Below are 13,930 nucleotides of genomic sequence, written 5' to 3' on the forward strand. Positions count from 1 at the left end.
ATTCATATCGTCTAGTTTTGGACTATAGACACCTTAACTCATGTAGCAAGACATTTGCAGTACAAAACTCACACAGTGCAGCACTAATGAATAACATTGTGCGCAAAAAATAAATCTCTAATTGATTCTTTTGTCAAACCATTGCACCTGAAAGCAGGTATTTGACCGCTTTCTCAATAATGGGCTCCCAGAAAAATTTCTGTCGACTCCCACAGGGGTTCAAGAATAGCCCAGGATTATTCTCAGCAAGAGTAACAGAGTTACTACAAATGTATGATGATGAGGCATTATCCTATGTCGATGACATCTATCTAACAGATGATGACTTGGATACTCACTTGAAAAGAGTGAACACCATAATACTTGGGGTCGCATCAGAGGGTTACAAATTCAACTTTAAAAAGTCACGAATTGTCCATCTAACTGTCCTATTTTTATTATATGAATTATCAAGTGAAGGCAAGAGCCTAGCAGACAATTTCTTAGAGAAGTGTGCTGTACTCCAAGCACCAAAAACGCTGAGGAACTTACAATCAATACTAGGTTTCCTAAATTTCGGAAGAACATACATTCTAAATTATGCAGAGAGGGTTAAACCTCTCTATGAATTAATGAAACCAGATTTTAAACCAATCAATTGGACTCAAAAACACACAGAAATTTTGAGATCATTGCAAACAGACATGTTAGCAAAAACAAAATCGCAAACTCGCGATAATACGCGCAACCTTGTAATCCGAGTCATCCCAGGAAGATGCAGATTCACGTACCTGACCTCTAATGAGGGAGAAAAGGTACCAATAGCATACAAATCACATTTGTACACAAAAGCTGAAATGAAATTTAGTTCAACGGAAAAAATTCTAACTGCGGTTCAGACTGCTGTAGCAACAGAAAGAACTCTAGCACAAGGTAAACGAATAATAATCGTTACACCAGTACCAGCCCTAGAAGCGGTAACAAAGGCAAGCTTTCCGAATAGTAAAGCGCTACATCCGAGATGGATCCAATGGGTTAATTCTCTTGTTGCAACAGACGTAGTTTACGATTTTGATCCTAATTTGAAAACACAAGAATTTCTACAATATGAATATGAATGTCCTCTGCCGACCGAAATCCTGCCTCTAGAGCACTACATCTGTATAATATATACAGACGGATCAGCACAACCCGCAGTTGGGGGTAAGCAGGCTTACAGTGCTGCGTGCGCGATTGTTAAAGGTCGTTGGCACGAAGGAAAATTTAGACCACTTGTCACTAAAACACAATCTCTAGGAGATTGTACAGCTCAGCGAGCTGAACTACTAGCATTTAAGATGGCGCTTGAAAATACCGATCGCGAATTCCCCACACTAATAGTGTGCGATTCATATTACTGCGTCCAGTCTTATAATGAATACTTGCAGAACTGGGTTCAAAACGGTTTCAAAGACGCAAAAGGTGGCACAATCAAGCATAAAACGCTTTGGGAACAAGTAGTTCTTTTACAGAAAGAACTACAAAAGACTCACGCGATCCATACACTGAGTCATCAACGTGATGGCGTTCACGTTGCGGGGAATTCATTGGCTGATGAGGCGACGAAGGCAGCTGTGCAAACGGCTTCCGTAGCTGCCATCACCCGGTCAAAAACAAAAATAGACAGCGATATATTGCAAGCTGTCAGTGCTACGGTAAAAGATGATATAATATCACTCCCAAAAGGCTTTCCAGTAAAGTACTCATACATAACTGATGCAAATAATGTTCCATTTGCTCGAATCCCTGGAGTGGGGGATAGGGCAATTCCAAACATGGAACACAGGTTAGGACTAATTACAGCGACACACGAAGGGCTCGCTTCTGCACACGCTGGTGTTTCCGCCACAGTATCGTTATTAAATCAGAGATATTGGTGGCCACGCATGAGAAAACAAACTAGGAAGTATGTTCTAGAATGTGAAATATGTCAAAGAATGAAAGTATCAACAGCGAAACGACTAGAACAGACGCCCCTTCTAATCTCAGATAAACCCTTAGCACGTGTTTACTTGGACCACTGTGGTCCCCTACAAAGGGATGACAATTATAAATATATCATGGTAGCAGTGGATTCCTGTACGAGATTCATTTGGATGTGGCCCCAGGGCTCGGCTGACGCCAGAACTGTTATAGAAGATTTGCGAGTCTATATCGGCACATACGCAATTGGCATGCTACATTCTGACCATGGTCCTGCTTTTAGCTCTCGAGCTTATAAGGAGGCCATGACCAGCATGGGCATTGCATTGCGGTACTCTTGTCCCTTCCATCCTGAGGGAAACGGGATTGTGGAAAGAAAAAACCGAGACATAAAGCAATCTATAACGGCGAGGGTATTAGGTACGGGTGATGGGTGGGTCCAACATTTAACAAGTGTCCAACGTAGTCTTAACAAACTGCCAAGAAATTCTCTAAAAGGTTTCAGTTTGTATGAACTATTGTTCGGGACTAGAATGCACATTCAGGACCTTGATAGTCAGACTTCAGTGGTAGAAGAAAAATGCTTTGATATCAAAGATCGTTTGGCTTTTTTACAGGACTTAAATGAAACAAGAAAAGACCGGAGCAACGTAAAGCTAAAACAGCAGCCAACAGCCACTGAAGAGAAACCACCTGTCCCAGCAAGGCCTGTCTGGATTCCAAAGATTGGGGATCTGGTCAGAGAGAAGATCGCGGTGAAGAAGGAATTTGGGCCTTCTTACAGAAAAGCAGTACCTGTCTTAGCTGTCAACGGAACAAGATCAGTTGTACTACCGCCCCTTGCTGGTAAAAAGGAGAACCGAGTTGTATCAATCGACCTGGTAAAACCACAATCATGTGGCCAATAATAAGTAGTAGGCCCTGTGGACTCCCAAGAAATAGCAGAAGACCAAATCTTGCTACAATCCAAGAGGTTCAAACTGAGAGACTAATCACATTTGATAAACCTGCAGTGATTAAAAAGGGACTATGCAATAATGCCATGGAACTTGTGCCTCTTGAAGCCCAAATTGAAACAGTTCATCAAGAAACACCTGTCTACAACGATGTAGCCACAGACTATGCTAATGAAACAAAGAAAATTCCAAAAGCAAATAAAAATCCTGAAGCGATTCCAACAATTGATAGAACTGCATCTGGCCACTTCGTCAATTTCGATGACTTTTCTGAGGATCCAAGCGAGCCTGAAGAACAGCCAACAACGAAATCTTTTAAAAACAAAGTAACAGAACTCTTTCATCAACTCAAAGAAACCTATCTGATTTCTCCATGGATTGAATTTTGGATTGTGTTAGGTGTACCCTTTCCTCCTGCTTTGGCTCATCATGGTTCTTTGTTTGAGAAAAATTCATTGAGGGAAAATATAGTACAATGGACACAGCAAGTCAGAACATCACCTTGGTCCTAAAGCCACACAAGTCATCTCACATCGAGAAAAGAGAACTATCATCCGTGAATGTCACAGCCAATCCAATACCCGGTGGGGTAGCTTGGGACAAAACAGATTACGATATTTATGGCCCGGTCGAGCTCTTGAAGTATCCACACCAGTTTAAGATTTCATTGAGTGACTTTGTAAAACCGAGCACATTCTCTGATGATTGGGACTTTGAAAGTATTAATGATATGATGTCAGATTTAGTAATGTCAGCAAAATTTACAGAACATGATTACTTGCAGGGTTCATCTAATTATGAAGAAATGTACTGCTACAACCATTTTGCACATCATTATTTGCATAAATCTGCTCAACCTAGAAATGTTTTAAATTATAATCAGTGGGAACAGATGTTGAGATAGACGTATCCCATATTTTTAACCAAAACAGAACACATCCTGATTGGGAAAAATGGTTGATCTGGCCCACAGACACAAATAACTGTCAAGATAGATTCCTGAACAAAATACAGGGGTTCAAATTGACCAGGCCAGACCCTAGATACTCCCAGAGACAACATCCAGGGATAGTTACAACATACAGTGTAGGAAAACTCTGCCTCGAATGGCTACAGAAATCCACACTGGCAGAAATTAAGCAACACTTGACTTTACTTAAAGACGGTGCTGACTTGCGTGATTTCATAATGGGACCACGCAAACAGCGTCAAAAACGTTTCATAGCGCCCGGTATATATGCAGCTTACAACGAAGCTTGGAAAGAAACGCAAATTGAAACAGCAGAAAAAATACGGGAAATTGACCGTATTAATTTGGAAAAATCACTTTCTGTTGTGGACAATGGGTTAATGACTCTGTCTTCCAGAATATATTCACTGGTCAGTATTGTATGATCTGCTATAGATATAATAGAGCAGGACTTGCTAATGTTACAACATGGTCAGTCCCAATTACGTTCTATTGTACAGCTAGGCTGGACGTTACAAAATCTGCGTTCAGGCTACGTGCCTTGGCGTTTAATCAACACAACGTCATTATTCTCTATCTTTAACCCTACTGATACACAATTCAGCTTGGCACAGAAAGGAGCGGAATATACAATTCTGAGCATTGAAAAACTTGAGAGATTACCATTGACAATGTCAGAACGACCTGTCATTGAATGGATAATACACGGAATAATAACTATTCCGATAACAACTTTCAAATTTAAATTCTGTCAAGAATATATACCAGCAGGCCAGTATGAAAGGTTGGGTAAAGGGTACATTAAGTCATCATGGAAATTACCTTACACACACACGTTATAGTGAAAAGGAACAGAATGTATTTCTCAGTGGTAATAATTGTAAAAGATCACTAAGTGGTATACTTCTGTGTCAAGGTATTAACCTGCATGGGGCCTGTGAGGGGACTTCAAATAACCTTTCATGTCACCAGCATGGCACACCTGCAACTCGAATAGAGCCATTCTTTAGACGGCTTTCTAACGGGTGCTATATTCTAATAGTGGACCACAGATGTTGTGGCATGGTGCCAGGAAAAGCTTATCTAGTTAGCGTTAGTTCCATGGTCACTTGCTGTATGCAAGTATTGTTTCCAAACAGCACTCCAGACAGGGAGGCAAATATTTGGCCATTTTTGAATATCTCTTCTATTCGAATTGATACTTTAAGCAGAATGAAGTCTGTTCTTTTACAGACAACTGTGCCCTTGACGTCATCAAAAGAAACGTATGATCTGCAAGTCGCAAGGACAACTGCAGAGATACATAACCTTTTATCAGCAAATTGCCCCCTACATTTCGCAGAAATGTTAAGCCAAATCCTAAATATGTCTGATACTGGCGGTATCCCACATGTATTTAAGACAATTTTTCGGGACTGTTAACACCCTTCACAACAGTTCTGGGCATTTTTCCTAATTTTGTTCATTCTGTATTTGGCGGCCTACCACTCCTGTTGGGACTCGTAGCAGGCATTTTATTTTTGATACTTCTGCTTCGTTATGGCAAGCCAAAACGCAGACAAGACTCCAGCAATGATGGAAGAAACGATCCTAGCTATACGCTATCGGGACCGCATAACTAAAGTCCTTGGATTAGCCCGGCTAACAGATCTGAATATGACCTGGTTTCTTTCATTCAGACGCATCTGGCAGAATTGTATCTTACCTGTGCTTCGACGTATGCTATGCGGAGAAGAATGCGTGTTGGACGTCTGTCTTACACTACAATCAGCAGTACCATTGGATACAGATACTTTGCTAAGTCCGGTAACGGCTCATGCATCGTGTTGTCCCCAGCGGTTACCAATCCTGATGACGGCATTCGTTGAGACTTCACCACTGCGATTAAAGGGTAGTGAAGTACGAGATGAGAGCAACATCACCCAGGTACGACCTTCTGTGAGCACTGCTGATCCTGTCATCGATGATAGCAATCATGCTCACGACTGCACTGTTGCGGCATTTTCCAACTTGGTCGAACTTTCACCTGAAGCGGTAAACCACTTTTTTGAAAGTCTGTCTGAAATGATGTTTTCCCCTGAACAGAAAGAATAACTTTTAAGCAAACTAGTACACAGCGTTCCCTGAACTCTGAATTCGGCCTTCGGCTTTGATAAACAAAAGCTACTGAACATATTTGGAACTATATTTTTTCTCTCTCCCCTGAAAGCGAAATTATTATTTATTTTTTTCCCGATTCCAAAATATTTACCTTTTCCCTGGCACATGTACTCTGCTTGAAGTAGAACTATTCTTAGAGAACAGAGCTTCTATTTTAGGCACTCTAAAGATAATATATCACGTCAGCCTCTAGCACATTTACAGCAACAGTATTTATATGTGATGGAATAGTCTCAACCCTTTTTTCTGTATTGAGAGCCATTTCATGTGTAAATTTCGCAAATCATTCATGCCGATATATATATGCATCCTTTTTAATGAATGATTACACTGCTTGAAAAGTGTACAGTACCTATAATCATTTTCATGTATTTCGCATACACCATATCAAATGCAAAAATGTATTTTGGGGTGGGTTGGTATACACATGCACCTTTTATGTTTACTATTGCTTAAGTTTTAGTAATGATGGACATTAATTCGTGGAGTGGGTGTAGTGTTTTATCTAGGAACCTGAATCGATATTCCTAATTTATGCCCTTGTCCGGTTATAATCAATAATATCCATACAACGGCATAATAATCATATCCATAATTCAGTCGTAGCACATACTGTCACATTAAGCAAGGCTACTTCTCCAGCCCCCTAGTAAGCACACCGAGTTCTCTAAACAAAACCAAGCCTCCAGCAACCTGGGAAATCCCCCTTGCTTTTGTTTTGATTTCGTCCTAGAACTCCTGTAAAGCACTGTAAGAACGGCCAGTTCTTAGTGACATCTTTATTGACGTCTTATGTCCAACCTTACGTCAAACCCAGGCACCTTTCAGGTATAAATATACCAACGTTGCCTTAAACAAACACACGGTGGTGACTCTGGAGCAGAGCAGCCAAGCTACTTGCCTGAGAGCCCAGCTGATGCGAGAGCCCACGGACGCTGCCCCTCCTCCTTGACGCACTGAGAGAGACGCTGTCTTTTCTCCTGCCGAGAAATCCAGCTCCGGTGTTTCCAGATACCTTTGCGGGTTACTGGGATATCGAGTCCTGAGAAAGAGATACAAGACCTCCTGCTTTCTATTACCCAGGTACGGAACTGACTAAACCCTTACAGAGAATTCTTGAGTCAGGTACTTGGCAAAACCAACTTAACTTAAACTGCTACTTACTTACTCCTTCCCACGTATTAGGCTTAGGTCAGGTACACCGGGGTAGGCGTATTTAGAAGCACCAGTTGAGTACGATTAGTCAATGTATATATGTATGTATATATTTTATCTATTTTAAAGTATCATATGGCTAAGAAACCATATCCATGCTTTTACAGTATTATTTTATAATCCTCCTTTTACTGTACGCACTTTACCATGAGTATTACAATCGTGGCAATTCATTTCTCTTGTATGAGGAAGAAGACTGCTCAATAAATAACACCTTTTATTGAAAACGCCCGTCTCTCTTTTCTCTGCATTCTGGTGAAACTAAGTACGCACATTTGACTGAGTGAAATAGCTGTCTATTGTTTTCACACAACTCTAGAGATACACTCTTATTCAGGGAGAGCAAAGTTGTCATGTTTTATGGTTGTCAGAAGCGAATCCCTTCTTGTCTATCCAGGGAGGTTAAACTCCTCCTCGTTTATTCGAGAAAGTTTCTAGTGACCTCTGAGCTAGCTGGCAAACCTTAAGTCTAATATAGTCAGTAGAGACCTAGATAACCTCAGTCCTACGTCTACACTGCTGAATATATTATTCCAATGCGCAGAATTATTCATATTGGATTAGATATTTTAAGCAAAAGGTTATAAACACTGTTAATGCAGCAAGAAGGACAATAGAAAATTATCATTTAGATTTTTAAACGATCTCATTTAGAGTTTAAATCACTCAAAACAATTGTAATAAAGCAGCCCAGACACAATGCATTTTTCAGGTTCTTTATTGTATCAAGGTTCATAAGTGCAAAGCGTATAGGCCACAAAAAAGGAGACAGACCCCACAGTCTTAAGTCAACATCCATCTTCAAACCACCTCATACATTCCACATGAAGATGGATTACCATGCTTCACATTGTGTATTCCATCACTCTTCATATTCTCCCCACCACACGGGTTGCATATTACATATCTCCCCCAATCCAACAAAACAACATTCCAATAACAACACACACAATCCATTTTAAACAAAAAACAGATGAGCAGCAGGCTAAAGTTAGCTTCTTATTCGGCCAACATGTTATGCACAAGTTGAAGTTAGCCTCTTAATCGGCCAGCATTTTATTTACAGGCAACATTTTATATAAAATACCACCTACACAGTTCAGCAAACTTTATTTTATCAGACTTTGCATTGCCATAATATGAATACATTTTCTTTCCATCACAACACATACCACTATTGCGTCTATTAGGATTTAGTCTTCCACAAACAACCTTTCCACCAAAACATGGGACTACTTTACCACCCTCAAAATTATATTTATCTTAAGAAATGGACTACCCCTTTACAATACCTGTAAGTAAATTGTCTAGCCGATCATAATTTGGGATCGCCATATGGGTCGCACTGATCTCAATGCAACCCTGAGCAGTTATCTCCAAATAAGTACTCATACTTTTCCTGTAGGAAATATACATTGACCCACAAATATTCCAAGCACACCACATCCCCTACAAGCTCTATAACGACTTGGACTGAGCCAAGCAATGTTCCCACCTGCGCCGACTGTGCCACCCTCAAGTCACAACATTCCTATAGAGTTATAAACAAATAAGTAACTATTCTTTCTCCCATCAAGATCAACTGGATTAACAAATCTTAATATTGATTGTAATAAATGGAACATCCCTCTATATTACCTCTATGCAAATTGTTAAACAGAATTTGTAACAACAGATGGCACTTAATAGGGTGCCCTTACCTCAATTTATTCCTATGCATTATGCCCAAATAAATTATTGCGAACCTATTATAGGAAAATCACATTGGTTCACAAATATGTTTTTTGTATCTCAAAGATTCCATAACCCTCTACAAGGTCTATAAGGATTTAGCCTGAGTCAAGCAACGTTTCCATCCAAGGCATGGGTCTGCTGTGCCACCCCCCAGCCAATGCATTCTTATGGTGTTCTAGGCAAATAAATAGCCATCCTTTCTCCCATGAAGATCAACTTGGCTCACTGATTTTCATTCTGATCCTAATAAATAGAGCATCCCTCTACACTACCTGTATGTAAATTGCCTGAGCTGGGCAAAATTTGCCTCAATATGTGGCACCAAACTGGTGCCCCCACATCAAAGCATTACTGTGGACTGACATCCGAAAAAGTAATTGTAGTTCAGTTATAGGAAAACACATTGACTTGAATTACTGTAAAGGTTACCCAAACATTTTATGATTGTAAATTGTTTTATGGTCTTTTTAATGATTTGACATGATGCATTTGTGCTTTTATGATCTTTTTCTAATAGATCAAACAAAGATTTTAAATGAAAAAAAATGAATGACTCACAAATATGTATGCTGTTTTTCAAACACACACCACCCCCCTAAAAGCTCCATAAGAATTAGCCTGAGCCATCCAATGTTTACTCTAGCGCCCGTTGTGCCACTTTGAAGCCAATGCATTCCCTTTACATTATAGATGAATAAGTAACCATCCTTTCCTTCATCAAGATCAAATTGGCTCATCAATTTTCAGATTATAATAAAGGGAGCATCCTTTTATAGTACTTGTATTAAAATTGTCTGAGCAGAGCAATACTTGTCACAACAGATGGCACCAAATGTAGTGCCCTCACCTCAATATATTCCTATGCAATTTTGCATAATTTCAGTTCTCCTATAGGAAAATTACATTGGCTCACAGCTATGTATTTAGTTTTTCCAACATGCCACACACCCCTACAAGATGCACAAGGATTTAGCCTGAGCCAAGCAATGTTTCTACCAGAACATGTGTCCACTGTGCCACCCACCAGCCAATGCAGTCATACTGAGCTATAGGCAAATAAATACCCATCCTTTCTCCCATGAGACCATATTGGCTCACATTGATCCTAATAAAGAGAGCACCCCACTACACTACCTCTATGATATTTGTCAGAGCAAGCAAAATTTGCTTCAAAAGGTGGCACCAAACTGGTTGCCCTCACCTCAATGCATTCCTACGTCGTTACATCTGAATAAGTAATTGTAGTTCTCTTATAGGATTAACACATTGGCTCACAAATCTGTATGATGTGTTTCAAACACACCACATCCCCTACAAGGATTTAGGCAAGCATTATTTCCACCTGTGGTATCCTCAAGACAATGCATTCCTACTAAGCAATACATGAACAAGCAATTGTCCTTTCTCCCATCAAGGTCAACTTGGCTGACCAATTTTCATATTGATCCTAGTAAGGGAAGCACTCCTCTGTACTACCTGCATATAAATTTTCTGAGCTGAGTAAACAACATGTACGCACTTTCTCATCACTCATAACACCCATTGTCATCTTCTTTCCATAAGAGGAATTAACACATACAAATACCTCACTCACAGAAGCAAAGCAGATCCTGGATCTGCCTGAGGAGACTGTGTAGGATGGTGCTCCTAGAGTGTGAGGAATGCAGAGGTCCCAGAGTCTGAGTGGAGCACACTTCCCAAATGATCAAGGTGGAACAGGCCCAGCCTCGAAGAAATAAAAACAAGGGAGGTTCAGATCTGGGAACACCTATGTCGCTCTGCTGCTTATTCCCAGGACAGTGACTAAGTGATGGATCTTTTCGGTGAAGCTCCCCTTTTATCAATCCATGTCAAGATTCAAGATTCAAAAATACTTTATTCGGTTAAAAAACAAGATAACCATGAAAGTAGCATGAAAGGTACAATTTACAAGAGGTAGAATGAACTTTTTAAAAATCACGAAAAAGAAAAGAAAAACAACAGAATTGAATTCATGAATACAATAAAAACGATCAATCTGTTTGAATTGATTTACGGCACTTAAAAACTAATTTTAAAAATTCTGCAATTGAGGCAACCATAAAAACAGTTTCCATTTTCTGGCACTCTGTGAATGCTAGGCGGCATCTATATACTTTTAAATCCTTGAGGATAGGGATGATAAGTTTCTTTCGAGGAAGAGTATAAAATTTACAAAAGAATAATATGTGTATATCGGATTGTTGGGATACATCATCGCATGGACAAAGACATAAATCCTTCGACCAACAATTCATCACGGGGAACGATAATGTCCTAAAGACAATATTCAATCTAAAACGGGTCAAAAGATAACGTTCATGATTGGACATGTACAATGAAAGATATGGCTGCAATTTTTCTCCACATAGAATGTCCTGGTGGATAGAAACAGTCTTTTTTCTCGCCTCTTCTATGTGTCTCTTTTCCTTGAGGTACGCCATACACAGATTTTTCAAATCTCTTCTAGGTATATGTTCCATTGATTGTGGGTCCTCAAAGTATTGGAGGCAACTTATTTTTTCAAGAAAGTTTCTGACGTAGCCTAACCATTTAAAATCACTGATATTGTCCAATGCCATAATATCCTCTAAAATAGCCCGATTGACAACACATTCATCATTTGTCCAAACCCTATGCCAAAGGAGGACTGGCTGAATTTTAATGGTATCGGTAACATAAGGTGTTCCCAATTCAGCATGGCATATCATCGTTGCAGTACTTTGGGGTACGGACAGAATGTGGCATAGAAACTTGTTTTCCAAGATCTGAATCGCACTGATATTTGAATACCCCCATAATCCTGCACCATAGGTAGCTACAGATATACAGGTTGCATTATAAACAGTTAAAATCTCCTTTATGGGTTTTTTACCTAATTTTTTCATAAAGCATTTTAGGGCCATAATGGTCTTAGAAAATAACAAAGATCTAGCATGAATTGCTGTAGTCCATGAGCCACTTTCATGGAACAATATCCCCAGATATGGGAAGGTAGGGGTCCTTTCTAGGGGATTGGAGTTTATAAAAATTGGCTTCACGTGCTTGCTTGTTCTGGACCCACAATACATTGATAAAGTTTTAGAACAATTGATTTTCAAATCTAAACCAAGCATAAAAGTGTTAAAGGCTGTAACCAAAGTTTGTAAAGCCATTGGTGTGCGTGCCATCAAAACAGCATCATCAGCGTACATCAGTGCAGGGACAGGCCTACCTCTCACCATAGGCATGTCTCTGCCCTCCTGTACGAGGTGCTTCTCCATTCCATTTATATATAACAAAAATAGAAAGGGGGCTAAGACGCACCCTTGGCGCACACCCCGACCAATCCCAAATTGTCTGCTGCATTCGCCATTATTCCCGTATCTGACACTAGCAGTGGCCCCAGAATAAAGCTCTCTCAGGAAGCATATAATGGCGTTGTCTACCCCCAATTCGGCCATAATTGACCATAATTTAGTGTGTGACACACAGTCAAAAGCTGATGTTAAATCAACAAAAGTGAGGTATAGACGTTGTTTTTTAACCTTTATATACTTCTGTTGCAAGGTGAAAAGGTTCAAACCTTGCTCTATGGTCCCTAAACCCTTTTGGAACCCAAATTGGAAATCGCTTAACACCCCATTATCCTCCGCCCAGCTTTGCAATTTAGCTAAAATCACTCTCCCCAAAATTTTTATAGAGGAGTCCAATAAGGAAATTGGCCTATAGCAAGTACAATTTAGCCTGTCCCCTTTCTTAAAGATTGGGACTATTACCGATGTAAACCAGGTAGGAATTGGGCTATTTACCAGAGCGGCATTGAAGAGCTGAACCAACAGTGGCCCCCATAGTTCGATGTTAGCCTTATAGAGGTCGGCTGGAATACCGTCTGGTCCTGCTGCCTTGCCCCCCTTAGTCGCCTTCAAGCTTGCTGTAACTTCAGGAAGGGTTACAATTAAAGTTCTGGATGTATCTAAATTTAGCAACCCCGCATCCTGGTCTGTTTCAGGGGTTAGTTCCACAACCTTATAAAGGGAGGAAAAATGAGCCACCCACTCATCTTCTGAGATGGCAATTTCCATGCGTGCTTTTTGTTCATGTAAAAGGGGGGTATTAATGACCCTCCAAAAAGCAGCCGGATCCTTTGATTTTGAGGCAGCGCATAGGTTGTCCCAAGCCTCCCTTTTTATCGAGGCCTTCCTGTCCTTCAATGCTGAATTATAGACCTTCCTTGCAATTCTAATTAGGATTACGTCCCGTGGTCTTTTATGAATTGCATGTCTAAGCTTTGTCAAGGCTCTAGTGCAATTCCTATCAAACCATTTCCTATTGGACTTTAGGGAATTTTTCCTTTCAACCCGCAAAGCTTCCTTAATTATACTAGAGATGATATTAAAATGTGTTATTATATCACGGTTCTCTGCGTGTTCATCTAGACAGATCAAGAAACTACTCATGCATTTACTCAATATTTTATGCTGGAAATCATCCGGGACCAGTCTGCTCCATTTAAGGTTGTAGCCATTTTGGGCACCCAACCTCACGTCCTGGACCATTTGGTTCGGACATTCTCTAGTATCGACTACAGCAAATAGGTTCTCCATTATTAATACTTGTGGCAGATGATCACTCAGTGGTAAGTCCATGATGTTTGCTCTGATCAATCTGCTCGCGGAGCTAAATGTACATAAACTAAAATCAATAATAGATGAGGCACCCCGCCCAACAAAAGTTGGGGCAAATGTCGTTGTATGATGTGCTAACTCATTTGAAAACCCAAAGTTAAAATTAAAAATCATCTCATTTAGTGAGTCGCCTAGTAGGGTATGTTCAAAATGCGTCAAATTGACATCTTGTTCCAGCATTAAACCACAGATACCCTTTTGGCCCTTTTTGCAGAGAGTGCAATTAAAATCACCCCCCCATAATAACATAACTTCAGCCCTCTTGCTCT

The sequence above is a fragment of the Lissotriton helveticus genome, chromosome 3_1 (assembly GCF_964261635.1).
Source record: "Lissotriton helveticus chromosome 3_1, aLisHel1.1, whole genome shotgun sequence".
Classification (NCBI taxonomy): Eukaryota; Metazoa; Chordata; class Amphibia; order Caudata; family Salamandridae; genus Lissotriton; species Lissotriton helveticus.